The following is a 24092-nucleotide window of genomic DNA, read 5'->3' as shown; positions in this document are numbered from 1 at the left end:
CCTGAGAAGTCCTTCCCCAGCCTTCCTGGAGCCCCCTTCAGATCCTGGAAGGCCACAATGAGGTCACCTCGGAGCCTTCTCTTCTGCAGACTGAACAACCCCAACTCCTTCAGTCTGTCCTCATAGGAGAGGTGCTCCAGCCCTATGATCATCCTTGTGGCCCCTCTCTGGACACCTTCCAGCACCTCCACATCCCTCTTGTAATAGAGGCTCCAGAACTGGAGGCAGTACTCCAGGTGGGGTCTCCCCAGGGCTGAGTAGAGGGGGAGGATCACCTCCCTCGACCTGCTAGCCACACTTCTCCTGATGTTAAATTTCATAAGTTGTATGGCAAATATTTTTGGGGTGCTAGATCACTTTCATTGTTAGTATTATACAGAAACATGTCACAAGCAAAATTTACTTCTTATTAAGTAAATACATACAGAATAAATAAGGAGGAGCTACCACAGCAACCTTCAGTGAGTTTTAAAGATACGTCTGCCAGTGCTATGCATCTAGTAAATATGTACAGAACATCCTGAACTGCAAATGCAAAAATCTCAGTGTGATGGAATTCATCCCTCTGGAGCTGCAGCATATGCTGGATTACACTTGCGTCAACAAACTGGCATCTCTGAAAAGATAAATGAGGCTACGATTCCTGACACGTATCAACAAGGTTTGGTATAGCTTTCAAGCACACAAATGTCTTTGTAATCCGATTTAAAATGTTCGGCTGCAACTAGTCAAATAAAAAGAGCGTGGCAGAGATGATTTGCTGAGTATGTGTTTGTATGCAATGAACATGTGCAACACAACTGGCTGTTTCCTGACTGTATTGTGGCAACGTTGTGGCATTGGGCGGCAAGATGGTTCAGTCTGGGGGAAGGGGGTGAACAGGAGACCTTCCTGCTCTCTACAACCACCTGAAATGAGGTTGAATTGAGGAGAGGTTTGGTCTCTTTTCCCTAGTAACGAGTGAGAGAGTGAGAACAAATGGCCTTATTTGTGCCAGGGGCATTTTAGATTGCATATTAGGAAAAAAGTCTTCACCAAAGGATTATTAAGAATTGGAACAGGCTGCCCAGGAAAGCTGTTGAGTCACCACCCCTGGAGGTATTTAAAAGACCCATAGGCACTTAGGGACATGGTTTAGTGGTGAACTTGGTAGTGTTAGGTTAACAGTTAACTTGGTGATCTTAAGGGTCTTTTTTAACTTGATGATTTCTCTGAATAGATGCCAGAAGCTTCTCCCATGTCCAACAGAGTCAGTGCCAGACAGTTTCAAGGCAGGCCTGTCACTAGCTAAAGCTGAGCCCATCAGTGACAGTGACAGCCTTTTGTCATAACACATTTAAGAATAGAAAAAAAATCCTGTACAACAGCAATTGGAAGAGAGGAATGAGAATATGTGAGAGAAACAACTCTGCAGAGACACCAGGGACAGTGAAGAGGAAAGGGAAGGAGGTCCTTCAGGCATTGGAGCAGAGAATCCCCTGCAGCCCTTGGTGAAAACTGTGGTGAGGCAGGTTGTATCCCTGCAATGCATGGAGCTTAATGGCAGAGAAGATATCCACCTGCAACCTGTGGAGAGCCCCATGCCAGAGCAGATGGATGTGCCAGAAGGATGCTGTGACCTCATGGAGATCCTGTGCTGGAACAGGCTCCTGGCAGGTCCTGTAGACCCATGGAGAAGGGAGCCCATGCTGGTAAGACTTATTAATCCATAGGAGACTGATATTGGAGCAGTCTGTTCCTGAAAGACTGCACCCTGTGGAAGGGATGCATGCTGGAGCAATTCTTGAAGAGCTGTAGCCAATGGGAGGGACTCACATAGGAGAAGTTCATGGAAGACTGTGTCCTACAGGAGGGACCCCACAGTGGAGCAAGTGAAGTGTGAGGAGGAAGGAGCAGAGTCAATGTGTGATTAACTGACTGCAAATCCCATTCCCTGTCCCCTTCTGCCACTGGGAGAAGAACAGGTAGAGAAATTGGCAGTGAAGTTAAGCCTGGCAGAAGGAAGAGATGAGGAGAACATGTGTGAGGATTTGGTTTTATTTCTTATTATCTTATTCTGATCCGAGTGATAATAAAATAAATTATTTCCCCTACTCAAGTTTGTTTTGCCCATGACATTAATTGGTGAGCGATCTTTCCCTGTCCTTATCTTGATCCACAAGCATTTCACTATATTTTCTCTCCCCTGACCAGTTAAGGAGGTGAAAAAGAGAGTGGCATTTGTGGGCATGCAGCATCTAGCCACGGTCAAACCACCACACTGACTAATTACCAGGTTCTGAAACAACTTAGTAGTAGTCGTAATACTGGCAGGTATTTGGAGCGTTTATCTGTCTGTCACCTCTATCTGTTAATTGTATGTGTCTTGGTTTTTTCCCTGAAATTTGAATATTTTTTTTCACCTGGACATGTTTTGAGTGTACTTTATGCAAAACAAGCTGCCAGAGTCACTGGGTAGTATATTGAGGAGCATATGGAAGCATTCCAAGACAAATAAGTTTGGGTTGGGATTTTTGTTGTTGTTTGTTTTGGTGGGGTTTTGGTGGGGGTTTGGTTGGTTGTTTGTTGTGGGTTTTTTTTTCATTTGCTTGTTTGTTTGCTTTTTAAAACTGTTTATTTTTCAAATATTGAAGTATTCACAGATTTAAGACCCTATACTGAGTGTTGTTCACTAGTCCCAAACCAGACTTTCTAGGAAGAGATATTCTATTCTCTCCACTGTTAGCAATCATCTGTTTGGGGACCAGGAGAATCTCTGTAACAACATCATTTCTATGCTGCAGTTACATCAGTTGGTATTTCTGTTCCTGACTTGACTAGATGTGACTTCAGGAAGCAGAGAGAGTGAGGAATCAAAAGAGGAGGAAGAAATGTTTGCTGTGTCAGTGGAGGTAGGTAATAGGAACCCAGAGTTTGATTTGGCATCCTGATGTATAAATCCAAGTTCAATGAATATGAAATAATTCAATGAAGCAGTCAGCCTTACATGATGAATTACTGGCTTATGCTGCAAATGCTGCTTTGACTAGATATTCCTATCAACACTCCAGTGTGGGGTTTTTTTTTAGGAAATATGGGTTGAGTCTTAGCAACATTACAACTGTGTGTGAGAATGAACAGTACTTTCAGCTGAGAAAGTTCAATTCATAGCAAACACATTTCCTGGAAACATAACTTCCCTTACACCAGTAAAACTATCCTGGCAAGAAAATAACTGATGCATGCAAAACTCTTATTTAACTTGACTTTCGAGAGCGCTGAATGTCTAACAGCTTTCACTATGACTGTGACTGGGTTTAGAACCTTCATTAGCTATGAACTTTCTCTGCCTGAATCCCAGCTCTCTTACAGACTTTGCTAAGATTTTTGCAGATGGAATTGCCCAGATATATTAAGGGTGGATGACAAAAGTTGCACCACGAGATCTCTTTTGATTAAAGTAGATATTAGGGAAGTTCAGGAAAAATGTGTTTAGTGTCAAGAAAAATAAGATCACTTGTTTTTATAGTACATGGCCCTTGTCATTAAAGCTTGACTGACTAGTTTTCCATAGTGTATATATACACATATACAGCCTCTATATCTATATCTATATCTATATCTATATCTATATCTAGAGAAGGGCAACGAAGTTGGTGAGGGGCTTGGAACACAAGCCCTATGAGGAGAGACTGAGGGAGCTGGGGCTGCTTAGCCTGGAGAGGAGGAGACTCAGGGGTGACCTTATTGCTCTCTACAACTACCTGAAGGGGGGTTGTAAACAGGCAGAGGTTGGTCTCTTCTCCCAGGCAGCCAGCACCAGAACAAGAGGACACAGTCTCAGGCTGCACCAGGGGAAGTTCAGGCTGGAGGTCAGGAGGAAGTTTTACACAGAGAGAGTGATTGCCCATTGGAATGGGCTGCCTGGGGAGGTGGTGGAGTCGCCGTCACTGGAGGTGTTCAGGAGGAGACTTGACAGGGTGCTTGGTTACATGGGTTAGTTGATTGGGTGGTGTTGGGTGATAGGTTGGACGCGATGATCTTGAAGGTCTCTTCCAACCTGGTTTATTCTATTCTGTATCTGAAAAAACTATAAACTTAATATAGTTCCCATATCAGTAAAATAAACAATTTTTTTTCTTGTCTAGCTCAAAGAATTATTATAAGGCCAAGTTGATAAATACTGATATGAAGTTCTGAAATGGCTCAGAAATTTATTCTTCATATCTTCATTCTCTGTATAATAATATGCATCTGTCATGATCTGAAACAAAGGGTTGCCTGAGCAGTGCCCAAATAATTTCTTCATGATGAACTGGAATAAAAAAAGAGGAAATGTGATTAGGTTAAAAAACATTTGAGAGGCACTACAATGAGCACACTTGGCCAGGATATGGTTTACTGGCTAGTTCTTTTAAACTTTTTGCTATTGGCATGTGATCTTAAACATCACAGCGTGACATTTGATATCAAAGATCTATGCAAGTCAAAGATCTGTTAGCAATAGCAACATACTATCTCATTTATTAATAGGCAAGGTGGAGTGTTCATTGCACGTGATGGTTATTGCACACATATCCTAGAGTCATCGGTGCAACAACTGCTTGCCTCCTACTTCCCTCACCCCTGAAGCAGTGCTTGATTTATCTGTGACAGTGACAACAGTAACTTATATAATGGAACCTTTATGACACATAAAAATACTCTGGAATATTTTAGATCATCATTTTTGTCAGTAAGAAATGTTTTCTGAACCTGGGTTCAGGAATAACTTTATAATTCCTGCAGTAACATTAACATTGAGAAGCTCAGTAGCTACTTGTCTGAAATATTATTTTTATTAGAAGAGTGTTGGTACATATGCAAAAGCCCATATGCTTCCTTGCTTACAGGATCTGCAGTTTATGAGCTCATGGTATGTGGGTTGGTTCAGTCTGAGTTCTTGCAGGGCTTTCAGATGTCACCGTTAGTATTTCCCAAGGCAAGAAGCTCAGAAGCTTGGAGTCTTGGCCATTTCAAGAAGTATATACTGTAGAGTGACCCAGATGATGCCAGCTGATGGCATTACTCCAGAGCTACAGGGTACTGGCCTCCATTTTGAATGCTAAATTAATAATTTTCAGGAGGAGACTGTGTCAATTGGCAAAATGGGCCCATCAGTTTTATGTTCTAGAGGAGGCTGACTGTGTTTATCTTGTGTGGCACTTGTCTCTTTTGGCTTATCTATCTGTTTTCCCATGTGACATTATAATTAGTAACAATGCAAAGGCTGCTGCAGCCCACCAGAACAGTTATTCTCTAATGTGAAACTGAGGGCATACCCTGCAAAACAGCCCACTGAGACACAAACTGTTCTGAGGTAAGGCTGATGCATTGCATATGGCAGATAAGGCTGGGATATTGCATATGGCAGCAAGGGTCAAAACTGCTTGTCCTTAGTCTGAATCCAAATACGTGAACAAGCAGAGAAGCAGACCCTCAGAGGGAACTATGAAACTGAATTAGTTGGCAGCACAGGCTTATCACTTGAGACAAGTAGCTTCTCAGATTTGAATAAAGAAGGTCTTGGAAATCTGTGGAGTACCACAGCCTCAGACTGCATCTTGGGGAACCTAGAATGTATCCTTACCTTGAATGGAGATTCACAGACATGTAGCCACCCAAGTAAAGACTAAAGAATGGAGAATGTGGGTATCTCGGCTAGGAGAAAGCCACCTGCACTTTTGGATATGTTGGTTTTCCTGTAGAACTGCAGAGATGTGTTTCTTTGAAAGTCACCTGGGAAACCACACTGTGCAGGAAATCCCAGGAAACCTCACCATTTAACAAATTTGTCAAATTTGCAACATTTTCATGGCAGTTTTTTGGAGCTCCTCAGGAAAGTGATACACAACATCAAGAATTCTAGTTTGGGTTTTGAGAAGCAACGCTTTTCTCCTCAGTGCTCAGCTACACTACCAGGCTCCTTCCATATTCAGAATCATGGAAAAGACCTGGTTAATACAGGCTTCTAAAATACAGCAGGAAAAACACTATTGATTTTCCATTTCTTCTCCCATAAGACCTGCAACGCTGTTCGCTAGCAGTATAATGAAGGCATTGCAGACTTAGTATGAAATTGCTAATATTTAGCAAGCACTAAATGGTTTTCTAAAATTCTATCTACTGCAGAGGCTTATGGTTCCTTAGGGGGAAAAAAAAAGTTATTTTCTGGGTTTTTTTTTGGTATCTGCCTTACATGGCAAATACACTGCAGTTGAGATGAAGTGCAGGATATTGAGGTAGGAGTGGGGAATGGGATGGCATTCAACAAGTCCAAGTGCCGAGTGCTGCACTTTGGCTACGGCAATCCCATGCAGAGCTACAGGCTGGGGTCGGAGTGGCTGGAGAGCTCCCAAACAGAGAGGGACCTGGGGGTGCTGATCGACAGCCACCTGAATATGAGCCAGCAGTGTGCCCAGGTGGCCAGGAGGGCCAATAGCATCCTGGCCTGCATTAGGAATAGTGTGGCCAGCAGGAGCAGGGAGGTCATAGTGCCCCTGTACTCTGCTCTGGTTAGGCCACACCTTGAGTCCTGTGTCCAGTTCTGGGCCCCTCAGTTTAAGAAGGACATCGAAACACTTGAACATGTCCAGAGAAGGGCAACAAGGCTGGGGAGAGGCCTTGAACACAAGCCCTATGAGGAGAGGCTGAGGGAGCTGGGATTGTTTAGCCTGGAGAAGAGGAGGCTCAGGGGTGACCTCATTGCCCTCTACAACTACCTGAAGGGTGGTTGTAGCCAGGAAGGGGTTGGTCTCTTCTCCCAGGCAACCAGCACCAGAACAAGGGGACACAGTCTCAAGCTGTGCCAGGGGAGGTTTAGACTCGAGGTGAGGAGGAAGTTCTTCACCGAACGAGTCATTCGGCATAGGAACCGGTTGCCCAGGGAGGTGGTTGAGTCATCGACCCTGGAGGCATTCAAGGGGAGATTGGACGTGGCACTTGGTGCCATGGTCTAGTCATGGGGTCTGTGTTGATAGGTTGGACTCGATGATCCCCGAGATCCTTTCCAACCTAAGTGATACTGTGATACTGTGATACTGAGTACAAGCAAGATAAAGCAGGTGCACTTCACAAACAGTTGAATTCCTGTTTTGAATTTAATGATAGGTCAGACTCGATGATCTCAAAGGTCTTTTCCAATCTGGTTAATTCTATTCTACTTTGTATTGACATACACAAGCATTTGTCCCTTCTGTGTTAAAAAACAGCTGCCTGTCTCCATCATCTATATGAACCTGAGGGGAAAAAAAAATGCATGATTGCTTATATATTTAACCAAGTCTCAAGTATAGCAGTTGTGAGGTAAGGAAAGGAAGATACTCATAGAATCATAGGTTGGACTCGATGATCCTCGAGGTCTCTTCCAACTTTAGTTATACTGTGATACTGTGATAGAATGTTTTGGCTTGGAAATGACATTAAAAATCATCTAGTTCCAACCCTGCTGCCACGGACAGAAATATTTCCTATTGATAAATGCCCTATTAAAAGTCTTGATTCAAAGAAGCTTTTTCAATTATGCCAAAGATTTGTCTCAAACGTTCTGAAACGGAGACTCACGTGTTCACCAGCGTGGCAGAGAACCAAAATCAATGACAATAGATTAACTCTAATATTCTAAATACACTGGCTATGTTTTGGAAGGAACTCTATCTCAAATTTACTTTAGCCATGCTGCTAGGAGAAATAAGGCCAGTACCTATAAAAGTTAAATGCATTTCAATCCATTTAAATGAGTATATCTTCACCTGACACTACCAAATGAGCATTTTACTTCAGTAGATCTCTGGTAACTTTGAATATGGTCATCTGCCAGCCACAAATACAGTTTTCACTAATCCAAACAATGGAATGGAATGGAATAAACCAGGTTGGAAGAGACCTTTGAGATCATCAAGTCCAACCTATCACCCAGCACCATCGAATCAACTAAACCATGGCACCAAGCACCCCATCCAGTCTCCTCCTAAACACCTGCAGTGATGGTGACTCCACCACCGCCCCGGGCAGCACATTCCAATGGCCAAACCTCTCTTTCTGGGAAGGATTATCTCTCCCCTTGAGCCCGTGCCAGCTTCCCCCGGTGACCATTATCCCTCCATAGCTCTCTTCAGCCTCTCCAGATGCCATTATCCCCACTCCGAGCCCCCCTCAGCCTCCTCCAGCCATCATAACCTCCCCTATGGCCCTCTTCAGCCTCTCTAGCTGCCATTATCCCTCTACAGGCCCACTTCAGTCTCCCCTAGCTGCCATTGTCCTCCTCCTGGGCCTGACTGAGCCTCCCCTCGCTGCTATTTCCCCCCTTCCAAGCCCTCTCCAGACCCTCCGTCTGCTAATTGCCCCCTTCCAGACCCTGCCGGTCCCCATTACCCATTACCAATGCTGAGGGTAAGCAAAATAACAGAAGATTCAGTTTTTTAGTGCTTCCTCTGTGTACTAAGAAACCTGTACCAACTGAAAGCAGTTAGAAAGCATTTCTAGATTGGTTTTCATAAATGCACATATTTTCTGATCTCCTCACTATTCTCAAAGGCAAAGATCAGAGATGGTGGTGAGGTGTGCACCCTCACGACATGCTAAGGAATATATCCCCATTATAAATCCTTACACAGTTTTGAGACATTTTATCTTCTGCAGGTGGTGTTAACTGTTTCAGAAACTGATTACCCACCAGCGAAAGAAGTGCAAAGCTGAGCATCCAAAACTCTTCTTCATTCGTTGTTTAAGACATAATTTTGAAACTTAAAGCTGTCTAAAGGCTCTGTCAGAGATATCATGGAGATAGAGAGAGCAGCCAAAAAAACCCTCAGGGGATTATTTGAGCAGCTTAGAGTCCTTGTCAAACATTAGTGGAGTAAGATTTCAAATGCTGTTTGGAAGTATTTCCTTTCATTAGTTGACATATCATTGAGGAAAATCTCTGGTATAAACTTTATGTTGACAGAAGTGGCTTCTGTTTTACAAGGGCCACCAACTACATGCAGGTTAAGATTGCAATTCTGACCAAATAAAAAAGGCAAATTGCAGATAATTTTTAAAAGAAATGTTAACAATAGTTGCTGTTAGCTTCTCTCTCTACTGTACTCTCTTTATTTGTGAAGGACTCCTAGAATTATCTATCTCTGGATACGAAATGTTGCAAAAGTGGATGACAGATTAGATGTAACATAAACAATGTTATATGAAAAGAAGATGTAGAGAAAAGTGCTCATTATATGCTGAATATGAAAAGATGATATTAAAAGATATCACAGTTAAAACAGTCAGAACAGGAACTGAGGACAGGTAAGATACTCACCAAAGGGGAGGAGGCAGCAGGTACTGACGACAGAATACATTTTATGCTGGTGATGATTCTAGATTTTCTAAGCACTATCCCTGATCTTTTCCAATATTTTCAGTAATGATTTTGGCACTAAAAAAAGCTAGCTTCATTCCTCACTGAATATGCAAGGAGGACTGCAAAAACTGAATGACTGCAAGGACTGAAATAATGAAAACCAGAATAAAATCAATATTACTGCATGCATCCTTAGATCTTTGTGTGATCTGGGAATTTGGTTTTGGAAACAATGACAGGACCTGTAATCTCAACTAATCTCAGCTAATTAGCTAGAGGTTCACTGCATGGTATCAAGATTAAGCATCAAGGAAAGCAAATGCAAAAATACCGTGTATGAAGATAACATTTCAAAGAAAGAGAGAGAACTGTTAATACCATTATAACAGATAGTAGTGGAACCTCATCAAGAATACACGATAAATTCCTGACTATGAGTGATGAACAATCAGAGTGCAAACAGATCCAGTACAGAGAACTACAAAACTATGTCTATGCTGTGGATATGGGCACCCCACAACTTTCTCTCCCTGCATATTTCAAAGAAGGTAATCAGCTGAAGGTTATTGCTACTCCATTTCACTTGTGTGCCTTGATTTTGATCCCATGCAAATGCAGGAGAATAGTTGTGTACGTTCAGATTTCACTCCAGCACACAACAAGAATCTTGCTGGGTAATACATCTAAACCTGGGGAGTGGCCCTTGCAGAGGACAGGTATATTCTTACTGACCATGTCAACAAAAACCTGTCATCCTATTTATACTTTAAAGGAGAGCAGAACAGCTCTTTACTTCCTAATGATGCAAAATGAAGTCTTAGTTGGAATATCATTATCTATAAATAGAGAGAAGCATTAATAACAGGAAGAGTGAAGACCAGAATGAGAGAACTATCATAAAAGCAAATGGATAAAAGCAGGCTGTATGTATGTGTAGCTGAGTGAAAAAGAAGGTCCATAGCAAATATTGAAACAATGAAATTTTGGACCACGTTTCCAAAATCAGATCTGGCTGTTCCCAAGCTTTATTGCTTTTACAATTTCAAGCGCTTAGAAAGACTATCAGATTTTGTGCTTATGCAAGGAGAAGCCAGGGCTCAACAAGCTCTACATCTGCAAGATTTCTCTAGAGGCATTGTTGTCAGTTGGCTGCTTCTCACTCACAATTAGTTTTGCAGACCATTATTTAACTACTTTGAATGGTTTAATGGTGGACTTGGCAGTGCTAAGTTAATGGCTGGACTCAATGATTATAAGGACCTTTTCCAGCCCTAATGATTGTATTTGGTTTGGCTGAGATGGAGTTAATTCTCCTCATAGCAGCTGTCCTAGTGCTGTGTTTTGCAGTCCTAGCTGGGTGCTGATAACACACCAGTATTTTGGCTACTGCTGAGGCAAGCACCAAGGTCGTGCTTTTCCAACATTTCCACACACACTGCCCTCAACAGTAGGCTGAGGTGTGGGCAAGCTGGCATCTGTCCTCTGGAACAACTGCTGTGCTTACTGAAGCCCTGCTTCCCAGAGAGCAACCAGATATCATCTGCTAATGCGAAGTAGAGAATGACATCTTTCATTGCTCTTGCTTCTGAGTGCTGTCTTTGATTTCACTTTTTGCCATATTAAATTGCTTCTGTCTTAACCCATAGGCCTCTCATATTTTCCTGTCCACCTAAGGGCAGTGACAGAGCAACTTTGGTGGGCATCTGGCCCCCAGCCACGGCCAAACCACCACAAGAACTCTGCAATTCTACTTTTACTACATATGCTGACTGAGTACAGCATTGTTCTAGCAGAGCACCAAGTGAGACTACATTAAATATTTTGCAGAAATTTAAGCACACTGCAATGCAAAGGCTAACCTGCCTGCTCCACCAACACAGAAATGAGGGAAAAGTAACACCAAAAACTAGGGGTTGAGATAATGAGGTAAGAGTTTACTGAATAAATGAAGTAACATAAATGTACATTTAACATAGGTAATAATCTAATTAATTTTATAATACAATCCACAATTACCTTAATTCAGCTTATTTGTAGAAGAAGTGCGTGAATACAGAAAAAATCAGCATGAAAGAAACCCCACTCCCACTCATCTCACTACCATCCTGAGGAAAAGACCAAGCACCCAAAAACCCAGAACACAGAAGCAGCAACAGGAACAGGAAGCCTCCCACTTTGCAATCTCAACTTGAAGCCCCATAATACTTTGCTCCAGCCGGTACTTTCATTTCTGAAGCTGTCATGACTGCAGCATGGTATGAATAACAGCAGCAGATTCAACTCAACCCATGACATGCTTATAACTGTATTGAGCCAATGTTCATTCACATAAAGAAATCTGATACTTGACCCACATCATCTCATGTATTCTTTGTCATAACCTACAAGTTATTTTTCTTCCATCTTGTTTTCAGACCTGCAGAAGGAATTTGAAGAGATAACTTGTGCCTATCACAGAGCACAGGTAACAGACTGATCCCCCTGGATCTCCTGTTTATGTCTTCTGACTTGTTGTCAGGCAACTGACTTGGGGCTAGAGCTCTCACTTCAAAAACAAGATTACTAAAAGAAGCACTCAGCTTTCCGGCATTCAAGAAATCATCACCTGTCTCTAGGACTGTGTGGTGATGCCAAGGCCTGCAGCCATTGACCCAAGCACCATCAGCAATCACAAGGCACATCCTACCTGTACAATTTTTCCGCAGAAAAGCCACAGAATGGAAGGCAGCTGGTAGAGACAGTGGTACAATTCCCAACAGGAGCAGAAGTAGATGGTTCCATTATTTCAGAACCAAAGAGCTGAGCACTGCCAGGTTGATAGATATAAAGCCCTCTCCTAGTGTTAAGGTATTGCCTGATTAAAATGTATAAATGAATACCAAAGCACTCAAACTTTGTTCTTCTTCCTGACAACTTGAAGCAGAGGTATGACCAATGTAGTCACCTTCTGGAAAATGCAGAGATGATTGGCAAGGCACTGCTCACAGCTGTAGGCAGGCAAAGAGCTGATTTGACAAATATCCAAAATAAATTTCAGACAACTTCTCTTCTATTACCTTTCTGTTCATGCCTATTTCCTTCCATTTCATCATGACTTTAAAAAGCATCCTTTATGTTTCTTACTGTCCAAATCTGTAAAAGAGATTGTCAATAAAATAACTTTTGTCAAGTCAAGTTTATTTTGCCTCTGACAGCAATTACAGTATCACAGTATCACTTAGGTTGGAAAGGACCTCCAGGATCATCGAGTCCAACCTATCAACACAGACCCCATGACTAGACCATGGCACCAAGTGCCACGTCCAATCTCCCCTTGAACGCCTCCTGGGTCGAGGACTCAACCACCTCCCTGGGCAACCCGCTCCAATGACGAATGACTCGCTCGGTGAAGAACTTCCTCCTCACCTCGAGTCTAAACCTCCCCTGGCGCAGCTTGAGACTGTCCCCCCTTGTTCTGGTGCTGCTGGTTGCCTGGGAGAAGAGGCCAACCCCTTCCTGGTTACAACCACCCTTCAGGTAGTTGTAGAGGGCAATGAGGTCACCCCTGAGCCTCCTCTTCTCCAGGCTAAACAACCCCAGCTCCCTCAGCCTCTCCTCATAGGGCTGTGCTCAAGGCCTCTCCCCAGCCTTGTTGCCCTTCTCTGGACACGCTCAAGTGTTTCGATGTCCTTCTTAGTTAGCAATGATCCCGTCTTTATCTTCACCCATGAGTTTTTGTCTTTTAAAGGTTTGGGTTTTTTTTTTGGTAGTGGTGGTCTTGTTTTATTTTGTTTTGCTTTATTTTTCATTGTTTTCCCCCTTTTATTTTCCCTCCTTGTTCCACTGGGGTGGTTGTGGAGTGGGCGAGCAGCTGGGTGGGAGTTTGGTTGCTAGCCAAGCCTAACCCACCACAGATTTACATCTGTAAGATGAAAACTCATAGCTTCTCCCAGAGCTTCAGAAGAATGTAAAACCCTAGAAGAGAATGACATTTTCTCAATTTTCTTATGGCTTTGGCTGATTTCTGATGAAAAATACTTTTTTTTTTCTATATAAGTAAACCAACTGAGATGACAAGTACTGAGAATTCTCTTCTAAAGTATCATTCTCTTTAAGTATATTTCTTTTCTGTACCACATCTATACCCCAGGCTCTTATGTTATTTATTTTCTTTTTAATAAAAGAATAAAAATCCAAGTTGGAGGTTCTTATTTCACATTTGTAGCTCTTTCATTGCAATATGAATACCTGCAAAAGATTCCTTCAGACAGCTGAGCAAATCCAACAAATTCCTTTTACATTCAAGGAATATTAATTTGAATTCATATTTTTATAGTCCCCTAAACCTTTTTGAGGAGAGCACACAATTATATATTCATAATAAACTTTTTATGTTTCTGAGTATTCTAAGATAGTGCCAAACAATCCACTTGGCAATAGTTCACTATATTGATATGACATTCAAAGCCTGATCTGGCAGAGAGGGTGCTTTAGGATGAAGTACAGCCAAAAATCATGTGGCCTGTCATGTGAAGCAGAGCGAAGGACACTTGCAGCTAACTATTCTGTGGCATTTAGACTGCTGCCGTTTGTGAATTTGTGTAACAACCACACCACCAGACCTCAGGGAATTCTTCTCCAGGAATCTAAGAGAATTTTAGAGATTATGGAGGTGAAAATATTTTTAGCATGTACTCTGAGATCTGTTGATGCATATTCCATACTCAGATGTTTTCTCTGAGGATGCAGTGTCTGAATAGTTCTGATGTTACTGAAGTCCTCAGTTGTGGTTTTTTTTCCCTCCTTCCAAGGTGAAGAGCTATGTTTAATAATGTGTCTGTAATGGAATTTGGACCTGTTTCTTTGTTCTTTCCACTTCAGTGCACAGAGAAATGTGTTATCTACTTAGTAATAATGCAAATATGGTAATTTCCCTAACCTGCATGTTGGAGTCGGGAGTTTGGTGAGAGAAAGAACAATTGTTGCATGCTTACTTTGTTCAGCACTGCCTGGGGTTAACTGATGAGGGCAACATGTGCTTTTGTTTACTCAAAAATTGTAAAGTGATTCAAAGTTAAGGCATTTACTCAGTCAGAAATGAAGATAAATTCTGTCCTGCAGGCAGGGTTGAGTTTGCTTCTCTGAGGACATAGACAAGGTCATGCAAATATAGCGTTCCCACTCATACATCTTGTTACTCCCTTCCTTATGGTAGTAGCATTGTGTGGAAATGTTTCAATGGATTGTGGCAGAGTGCAGCACAGCCAAGTTCTCTGTTAGGAGGGCACTACACAGCACTCCAGAGATACCCAGTGGAACACAGTTATGAATCACAGAATGGCTTAGGTTGGAAAAGACCTTAGAGATCATCTGCTTCATCTTCCCTGCCATGGGTGGGGACCCCTCACAACTAGACCAGGCTGCTCAAGGCCTCATCTATCCTGGTTTTGAACACCCCCACAACCTCCCTGGAAAGCCTATTCCAGAGTCCCACTACCTGAAGAACTTCTTCCTAAGATCCACTTTAAACCTACTCTCCCTCAGCTTAAAAACCTTCCCCCTTGTCCTATTGCTAGACTTCCTTATGGAAAGTCCCTCTCCAGCCTTCCTATAGAATCCCTTCAGGTAATGCATTATGTTAGGGATTGGTACTGTTTCTTACCACTGTGTGAGCTGGCCAGACTTCTGGCATGGTTCTACCTGCACCACTTCCTTAATATGAACACTAAAAATGCTTGTGGACACTAGGTTAATACAACAGCAACTGGAGCAAAAGATTTTTTAAACAGAAAGATCTGTAAGCACATCTCCCTCTCCCTACTTACAGGCTTCATCAGATTTCCAGCTGCTGTAAATGCAGACTTCCCCCTCCCTCATAATGAGCCAGAGAGAAAAAAAACCTGATTTCTCCCTGCTGCTCTTTTAAGTGAAGAAAATATATATTATCTGTAAAGTCCAGATAAAGAGCTACTACCCAATACATGGTACACAATTAGCATGCAAGCAGCAAGAGTGTTGCCTATTTATTATTAGTGCTACTGAGCTAGGATTGAACCTGACTTAGTTGTTGCTATATTTATGTAAAAGAATAAAGAGGATGCTACACACATTTGTAGATCACAATGCTAAGGGGATATTGTTGCCTGTGGGGATAATTTTTGCCTCAAACACACAGAGTTCTAGTACCATCCTATTGCTCATCTGAGAATATTTTTATCCTCTTTTCATTTTTTTTTTGTTTTTACTTTTTATAGCATCTGCTTTAGAGAAGCAATATGTTCCCCTGCATTCAACGATGCTGTACATAGAGCCTGCTTGGTTTCAAAGCTTAAACTCCTTTCTGTTGGTTCTATGCTCTTCATGGGTGCTGAAAATAATTTCACAAAAGGCACTGTCATAGGCTGAGGTGAATTTGCTGATGAGTATATTCAATACCATTCTGCCATCATGCCAGCTTCAAATGAAAGTGATGGCTGGAGCAAAACATCATGGGGCTTGAAGTTCAGACTGTAACATGAGATTTCATGCTTCCTGCTTCTGGTTTCTGGATGTTGGTCTTGTCCACTGTGCTGGCTGCTGTGCCTGGGTGTTGCTATGTGCCTGGGTGCTGCTGTATGCTTAGGTGGTGGGAACTGTCTTATCACTGGCTTCTGTTTTGCTAAGGTAACTGTCTAGTGTAAACTCAGTAAGTGCTGTATCTCAACCCAGAGGTTTTGTTGGTGTTGTTTTCCCTCCCATCTGTGTGAGGGTGGTGGAGGGGCTTGTAAGAGTGGGCTGTGTTAGTCTAGGACAGTCATATTACCTATTTCTGTCATTGTAAACCAACAAATTCAATCCCTGGGAAAGTTATGGAATGGGTCCTCCTGGGGGATATTACAAGTCAAATTAAGCGCATAATTGGGAAAAGCCATCACAGATTCACCAAGGGCATATTGTGCTTGACAACCTTGATTGTCTTTCATGGAAAAGTAACCTGCACAGTTGATGTGGGGTGAGCAGCGCATATTTTCCACCTGGATTTTTTCAAGGCTTGTTGATACTGCTCCCCAGAACCTGCTCCTAGAGAAACTGATGCATTATGGACTGGACAAGTGGTCTGTGTGCTGGGTGGGGAATTGCCTGGCAGGCGACACCAAGAGAGTGAAGGCAAGATCTCCTTTTCAGATTGACAAGAAGTGAGATTCCCCCAGGGACTGATATTTGAGCACAATACTGTTTAATATCTTAGTAAGTCTTCTGGATGATGGGATCAGGTGGACTCTGATGATGTTTGCTGATGGCGTCAAACTAAAAAAGGAAGTGGACATTTCAGAAGAGAGAGCCACTCTGCATGAAGACCTGTATAGATCAGAAGAGTGGCCTAACAAGAACCTTATGAAATTCCATAGGGACAAGTGCAAGGTCTTGCACCTGAGAAAACATAATCCAGGAGTGCAACACAGGCTAAGATATACTCATCTGTGGAGCAGCTCTGTGGCAAGAGACATGAAGGTACTAGTGAACAACAAGCTCAATATGAGTGAATAGTGCTCCGCAGTGGCAAAGAAATGCATCGAGATGCTGAGTTGCATCAACGAGGACATCACCAACAGAGGTAAAGAAGTAATTACACCACTCTACACAGTGCTTCTCAGGCTGCACCCAGAATACTGTACTGACTTTGCAAAAACCTTGTGGACAGGCTGGAGAGGATCCAGAGATGAGCAACAAAACGATCACAGGCCTGGGAAACTGTCATATCAGGAAAGTCTGAGAGAACTGTATTTGTCCAGCCTTGAGAAAAGAAGGCTTAAGGGAGACCTTATCATCATGTTCCAATATTTATAAGGTGGATAAACGGAAGATGGAGACTTCTTGTTTTACAAATAGTCACAAGGAAAAGACAAGGGATAATAGCTACAAGTTACTCCTGGAGACATTCTAATTAGATACATGAAGAAAATATTTCACAATCAGATCATCCATTGGAATAATTTCTCCAGGGAAGAGCTGGGTTCCCTAACATTGGGCACTTTTGAGATTTGGCTGCAGAGTGTGCTGGGCCATCTTGTCTAGACTATGCTTTTCCCAGTAAAGTTGGACCAGATGATCCTCGAGGTACCTTCCAATTTAGTATTCTATGATTCTGTGAAATGTTCTGGGTACACACAGAATTAACCAGGTTGGAAAAGACCTTTGAGATCATCGAGTCCAACCTATCACCCAACACCATCTAATCAACTAAACCACGCCACCAAGTGCCTCATCCAATCTCTTTTTAAGCACTTCCAGTGATAGTGACTCCCTACCTCCCTGGGAAGCCCATTCCAATGGCCAATCAATCTTTCTGTGAAGAAAAGAGATCAACCCCCACCAGGCTACAACTTCCCTTCAGGTAGTTGTAGATGGCAATAAGATCTCCCCTGAGCCTCCTCTTCTCCAGGCTAAGCAACCCCAGCTCCCTCAGCCTCTCCTCACAGGGCTTGTGCTCCAAACCCCTCACCAGCTTTGTGGCCCTTCTCTGGACAAGCTCCAGCAACTCAACATCTTTCCTAAACTGAGGGGCCCAGAACTCGACATAATACTCAAGGTGTGGCCTAACCAGTGCGGCAGAATGACTTCCCTACTCCTGCTGACCACACTATCCCTGATACAGGCCAGGATGGTATTGGCCTTCTTGGGCACTGCTGGCTCATGTTCAGCCGACTATCAACCAGCACCCCCAGGTCCTTTTCTGCCTGGCTGCTCTCCAGCCACTCTGACCCCAGCCTGTAGCAATGCATGGGGTTGTTGTGGCCAGTGTGTAGAACCACGCACTTGGGTGTGTTAAATCTCATGCCATTGGATTCTGCCCATCTGTCCAGCCTGTCAAGTTCCCTCTGCAGAGCCCCTTTACCCTCTAACAGATCAACACCTACCCCCAGCTTGGTGTCGTCTGCAAATTTACCGATAATGAACTCATGTGAGTCATCTCACCTCTTTTCTGTGACGGCAACTACATCAAAACTTTCCTGCTTCCATCTCCTCTGTTTGTTACCCATACTGTGTGCATTAGTGTACATGCACTTCAGCTGGGCTGCTGGTTTCACCCCTGACTCCAGCTTACCACCCTCAGACTCCTGTCTGGGAGGACTGGTTTCAGCCCCTTCCCCCTTCAAATCTAGTTTAAAGCCCTGTCACATTGCAAAGATTTGCATTAATCTCTTGCAGTTTCCTAGCCATCCTGCATATTTTGTCTATACTGGGAACACAGTACTATTAGGAAAATTAACTTTAAATTCTATTTGAACACACTGGAAAATGGAGAGCTGCACAAATCATACAACTCCTATGCAGCTATCAAAGCTTTTAAACAGTCCTCCCCCTCCACATTGCTGGTTTGCATAATGATAATATTACATGTATTCGGTGCCAGTCTTCCAGGTTAAAGTTAAAACTATTCATGTGGAAAAGGAGCTCTGGAGGTTCACTGGACTAAAGTTACTCTAAACAGGACTAACTTCATAATTACACCAGGTTGCTCAGGTCTTTCTAGTAAGAGAACGGAGATGACTTCCTGATGAGGGAAAATGACTGCATGACTTCCTTGGGTAGTGAGGAGTGATTCAGTTGTCTGAAATTAATAACACTAGCAATGAAGTTACATAGCATCTAAACTCCAGTACCATCTTGTAGGCTTAAGACAATTATGTCTACAATATTTTAGGTGTCAGTGGGAAGAGTTGAGAAATCAGATTTGGAAAGGTCCTGTGCAGAGAGAACTCATGATAACACCTCATCAGAAAAAAAGAAGAGAAGTGGAAGGGGGAATGGGGGAGAATACAAAGCTGGGAAAAGGAAGATTTGTATTTGGCTGTCTGCTTACTGGAGAAAAAGCTCTGTGATTTTTTGCCATCATTCAGCTTGTACTAGTAACAGCCATTTTATGAAAGATGTTTTCTCAAGGTCTGCTTTATAGATACATTATATAATGCAAAGCAAGAACCTACATTAACAACTGGCCAGGAACATGTTTCTACTCTGCTTCAGTGGCACCTTATATAAAAAATGAGAATTGTCCCAGTCAACAGCTGCCTCTGCTACAGAAGCAACACTTGCTGGTGCTGTATATGAGTAGGCTGTTGGCTCTGTATCATCAGCATTTGACCTCATTTTGTTCAGTGAACACTTCAGAGAAGTTACAGAGGGGGTGAGAATAAATTATGATTGATATGCACTGTGCTTCAGTACCTGTGAACCAGTATTGCACTAGAAAATGGAAGAGCTCTAATGTCAGTGTAGCACATTTATTGTGTTAGACCAGAGCCTGACTCCCTCAGCATGAAAGTATGTAAGGGTGACTGAAAAAAATCAAGCTGCATTAGTCTTATAACTGACCAGTTGTCCTGGTTCTGCAGAACACTTGTCTGAAATTCTATTACAGAAGAAAGGTTTCCTTAGACTATTAAATAAGAAAAAACAAATATTAGAGTTTGATATCATTGATCCTGAGCACTCCATTTTTCATACATACATGCACACACATTTTTGGTTGTGTACCATCCAACCAAGTTTAAATTTAGAATTTGCCTTCAAGATCATGTTTATTATTCAGAGCTGTCTTCTTTCCTTGATTTCAGTGTGAATTCAATTCTTTTTCCCAGGGAACAAAAAGGAAATCTATCATATTTATATTTCTAATTTACACATTTTTTTCCTTCCTAGTGAAGGATTGAGACTTTTAAAGCATTCTCATAAAGCATGAATTGAAAGTGAAAATTCTCATTCAACTTCCTTGAAATGGAGTATTGTAAATCTTTTTCTGTCAATTTCTTTTGAGTCACTTCTCATAATCTAACTGAAAACTGATTGTAATAGTTTAATATTTGTAAAATACATCATGGAAAACGTGATCTCAACAGATCTCATCAATGTTTTTTCAGTCTTTCTACCGACTTACAGAACATTAAAAACTCTTTGAAGCGCACCATAGTTTTTAAAGCATTTAAAAAGAGGAAAAGAAAAATAGGACTAAGTTAATAACAGGTAATAGAACTCAAAAAAATGTGTACCTTTTCCTCCTCTGTACTGAATCAATATTGAAATTATGCAAGAACTATGGTTGCAAAGGGAAATTATTTGAGTTTTCTCCATATGGTGCAAAGTAAACAACAATCTTGACACAAATCAGAGGGCCTATCTGACACCAGGATTTCTGCCAAAAAGTAGGTGGCTGGGAAAGCATTCATGTCATCATCTTCTAAAATTACACAGCTTGATTGTACTGTCAAAATAAAAAGGAAAACTTCATGTAGTTTTCTAACCTGATGTGCTAACAGAATCTGCATGTTCACAATCTAAATGTTAACAAGGTCTGGTCTGAGAAAGGAAACACATCTCACAAGACTGGAGAATGGGGTGATAAATGGATGAGACAGATACCATATAAGATCAGTTAGGAGTCTGAAGATAAAGAAGATATATCAGCAGCAGTTGTTAACTCAAAGGAGTGTAAACACCTGTAAATAGAGTATTTCTTTCTTAATTCCAGGAAAATAGAACCCAGTGGCCTTCATGAACAAATATATTTTCACATGGCATAAATGACAAAAAGCCAGTCTTCAATTTTTTTGAGTTAGATTAAACACACTAAAAATACTATCTTCAACAACATTAGTGGCCTGATTTTATTAAGTATAAAATATTGTCAGCTTTATTGACTTAATTTTCCCTATTATATAAGATACCTGCAACTGTCAGCTCTGAGGCCCCTTTAACACCTCTCAACAGACAGTATGCACACCAAGGGTGGAACATGGTATTTAGCACATGATGGATTCCATAAAAAACTGACTGGAATTTTCAGCCTAGTAACATGCAGGTTTGGAAGTCTTGGAAGCCATCTTGTAAGCAATTATGTTTTGTAACACCTAGTGACAATTTACAATTCATTCTGTATCAGGATCACCAAGTCTTTCTCAAAATTACCTACCTGAAAAAACAAACAAACAGACAAACAACAACAAAACCCAACCCAAACCAAACAATGCAGTAAAAGACACTGTGTGGTAACTCTGCTTGTAATGAAAATGTGGTTAGCTGTAACTTGACAAGGTATACCCAGCTGAGACCTGTTTTTTTCAGAAGATGCAGAAGTAGCCACATGCCATGCAAACACTTTCTGCTCAAATCGTGGTACACCCTGATAAGCATCTGTCACAATCTTAGGTGGACACTGAACAGTCTGAACTGTCATTGCAGGCACCACTCTTTCTCTCATGAAGCTACTTGAGCATTTCAGCTGCAAAGGATTTTCTGTCAGGAGAAAAACTGATCCTTGGGCATATTAAAGTCTCTGCAAATACACAGGTGAGAAACTATCTACTATAGTGCCTAGTGATTGCCCATTGGAATGGGCTGCCCAGGGAGGTGGTGGAGTCGCCGTCACTGGAGGTGTTCAGGAGGTGACTTGACAGAGTGCTTGGTTACATGGGTTAGTTGATTAGGTGGTGTTGGATGATAGGTTGGACGCGATGATCTTGAAGGTCTCTTCCAACCTGGTTTATTCTATTCTATTCTAGTATGGCATCCTCTCCTTTGTGTGCTTAGCTTTGATAAATATCATAATTATAAAATAAGTGCAGAAAAACAAAACAGTAGTGAAAGACAGATTACTAAAACAAAACAAACACTTTAATAATGTCAAATATTGTTCAAAAAGGGATTGGATGTGTCACTTGAAGCCATGGTTTAGTAGTCATGAGGTCTTGAGTGACAGGTTGGACTTGATCTTTGAGGTCTTTTCCAACCTTATTGATTCTATGGTTCTCTGATTACCAGAGAACGTGACAAGTATTTTATGCTTAAGATGAAGTGGGAAGAGCTGACTGGAGACTTTGACCCTTGCCCAGAAAAAATAAGTGAGAGATGAATGTACAAGGCCAAATAACAGCACATCAGAACCCTCAGAAAGAAAAAGAACTGGGTTTTGTGCTAAAAAATTCTGGGAAAGCCTGGACTGTTCAAAAAGCGCCCATCTGTCACTGGGACTTACAAGGCTATGAGGAAAATTATTTTCCAATTAGAGCTGGACATGTAGAAATGAAGACACAAAACCTCCTCTTTTTATTTAAATGAGAAATTATTGCTTCTCCAGTTTCAATCTGCCAAGATGTTCATATATCATAATAGTAGCATGCTTGGTTAAGTAATAAGAATCAAGAGAAGAAACAGAGTATGTTGTTAGTGTGCAAATATATGTTCCTCTTTGTATGCATAAAGAACTATTTATCTTTGTCAGGTTGCCAACAAGTGTTTCAGTTGCTATCCTTAAAAGGTTTCAAAAGTCATCTAAACAAGGCTTTAAGCAACTACATATAGTTTTGAATGTGGCTTTGCTTAAAGGTGGGGTGGGACTAGAGACCTCCAGAGTTGCTTCCAAATGTAATACAGAAGAAAGAAATGAGAAAAGTTATGCAGCTCTGTAAAAAAATAATAATTCATCATCCCTGTGAAGAGATTGAGCCTTGTCTGCCAAAGTTCCTCTTTGTCCCTAACTCATCCTCTGATGCCAAGTATTTAATGTTTCAGTCATTTGCTAGCATCATAAAGAACAAAAGAAAATAAACCTTGAATATGCAGCTGCCTTGTGGATGGTCCCTAGCATTAGTACAGGCAGAAAAAAAAAGATGTTCTTGACCTTACAGGGAATTAATTAAATGACAGAAAACATTACTGTGGCATAAAAAAAATAAGCCTGGAGCTCCTTTAGGTAAGAATAGAATTATTAGTGGTTACTGCAGATTCTGCAGATGATTTTCACATGTCCTGTCAGATCACAATTTATTTCATGTTCTTAAAGTAAATGTGCTGTCATACAGAGATTACATTCTTAGCTTGTTTTGTGCCTAGATTCATTACTCTCTAATAATTCTCTGACACAGACAATAATGCTGAGAATATGAATGATAATGATAAATATCCCTTTTTGCTATCATAAGATAGAATAGAACACATCCTTTGCTGTATTGTACCAGGGTAAATACTTGCAAAGGTATGTTTTTTCACTATGTTTCTTCAATTTTGATGAGGTATTGCAGTGATTTACATTTCAACAGTCTCTAGGGGCACATCATTCAAGGATCCCTTGTGCTGAACTCCATAAATGTGGAGATTTTTGAAAGCTTTCCTGCCCTGAAAAGGAAGCTTATATGGTAATGAGTAATAGCTCCTGCAAACCTATAGGTGTAACTATGCTGCTGTCACTGCTCCACTGCTGAATCACCCTTTGACATGCCAGCATTCCTGCCATTAAAGGGAGCTTAGCTCCTCAGAGGATGAATAGTTTGTCATGATTTTCCATCAAAGAATGAATGCATTCAGACTTAATTTTGTGTTATAAATATGCACAAATATTCCCTTGATGGCTACAGCTGGCCAGGCACAAAATGCCAGCAGTACCTCAAACCTCTCCAGCCCTGGCCTTATTTACATTTGCAATATGCTTGGTTTTCACATCCATTGAATCCTCTAGCTTGGTTCAGCAGACAAACAAATTTTTCTGTTATCATACTTTTGATAATTTGGATGCAGTTTCATGAGTATTCAAGCCAGGAGAAGAAATTCGTTTAGACCTGTCTTTGTTTACAAAATATTCAGCCAGAGTGTCCCAGCACTGTCCCTTTCTTAAAGGCACAGCCTCAAACGGTCACAGGAAGCAGTTTCTCCTTCTCTCCAGAGACCTCTACTTAGTCTGGAGCACAGCAGCCACTAAAAAGCAAAGAAACATCCTCTT

The sequence above is a fragment of the Melanerpes formicivorus genome, unplaced genomic scaffold (genome assembly GCF_026170545.1).
Source record: "Melanerpes formicivorus ecotype bairdi unplaced genomic scaffold, bMelFor1.0.p_v2 SCAF_15, whole genome shotgun sequence".
NCBI classification, from domain to species: Eukaryota; Metazoa; Chordata; class Aves; order Piciformes; family Picidae; genus Melanerpes; species Melanerpes formicivorus.
Note: the sequence above shows the minus strand (reverse complement) of the source record.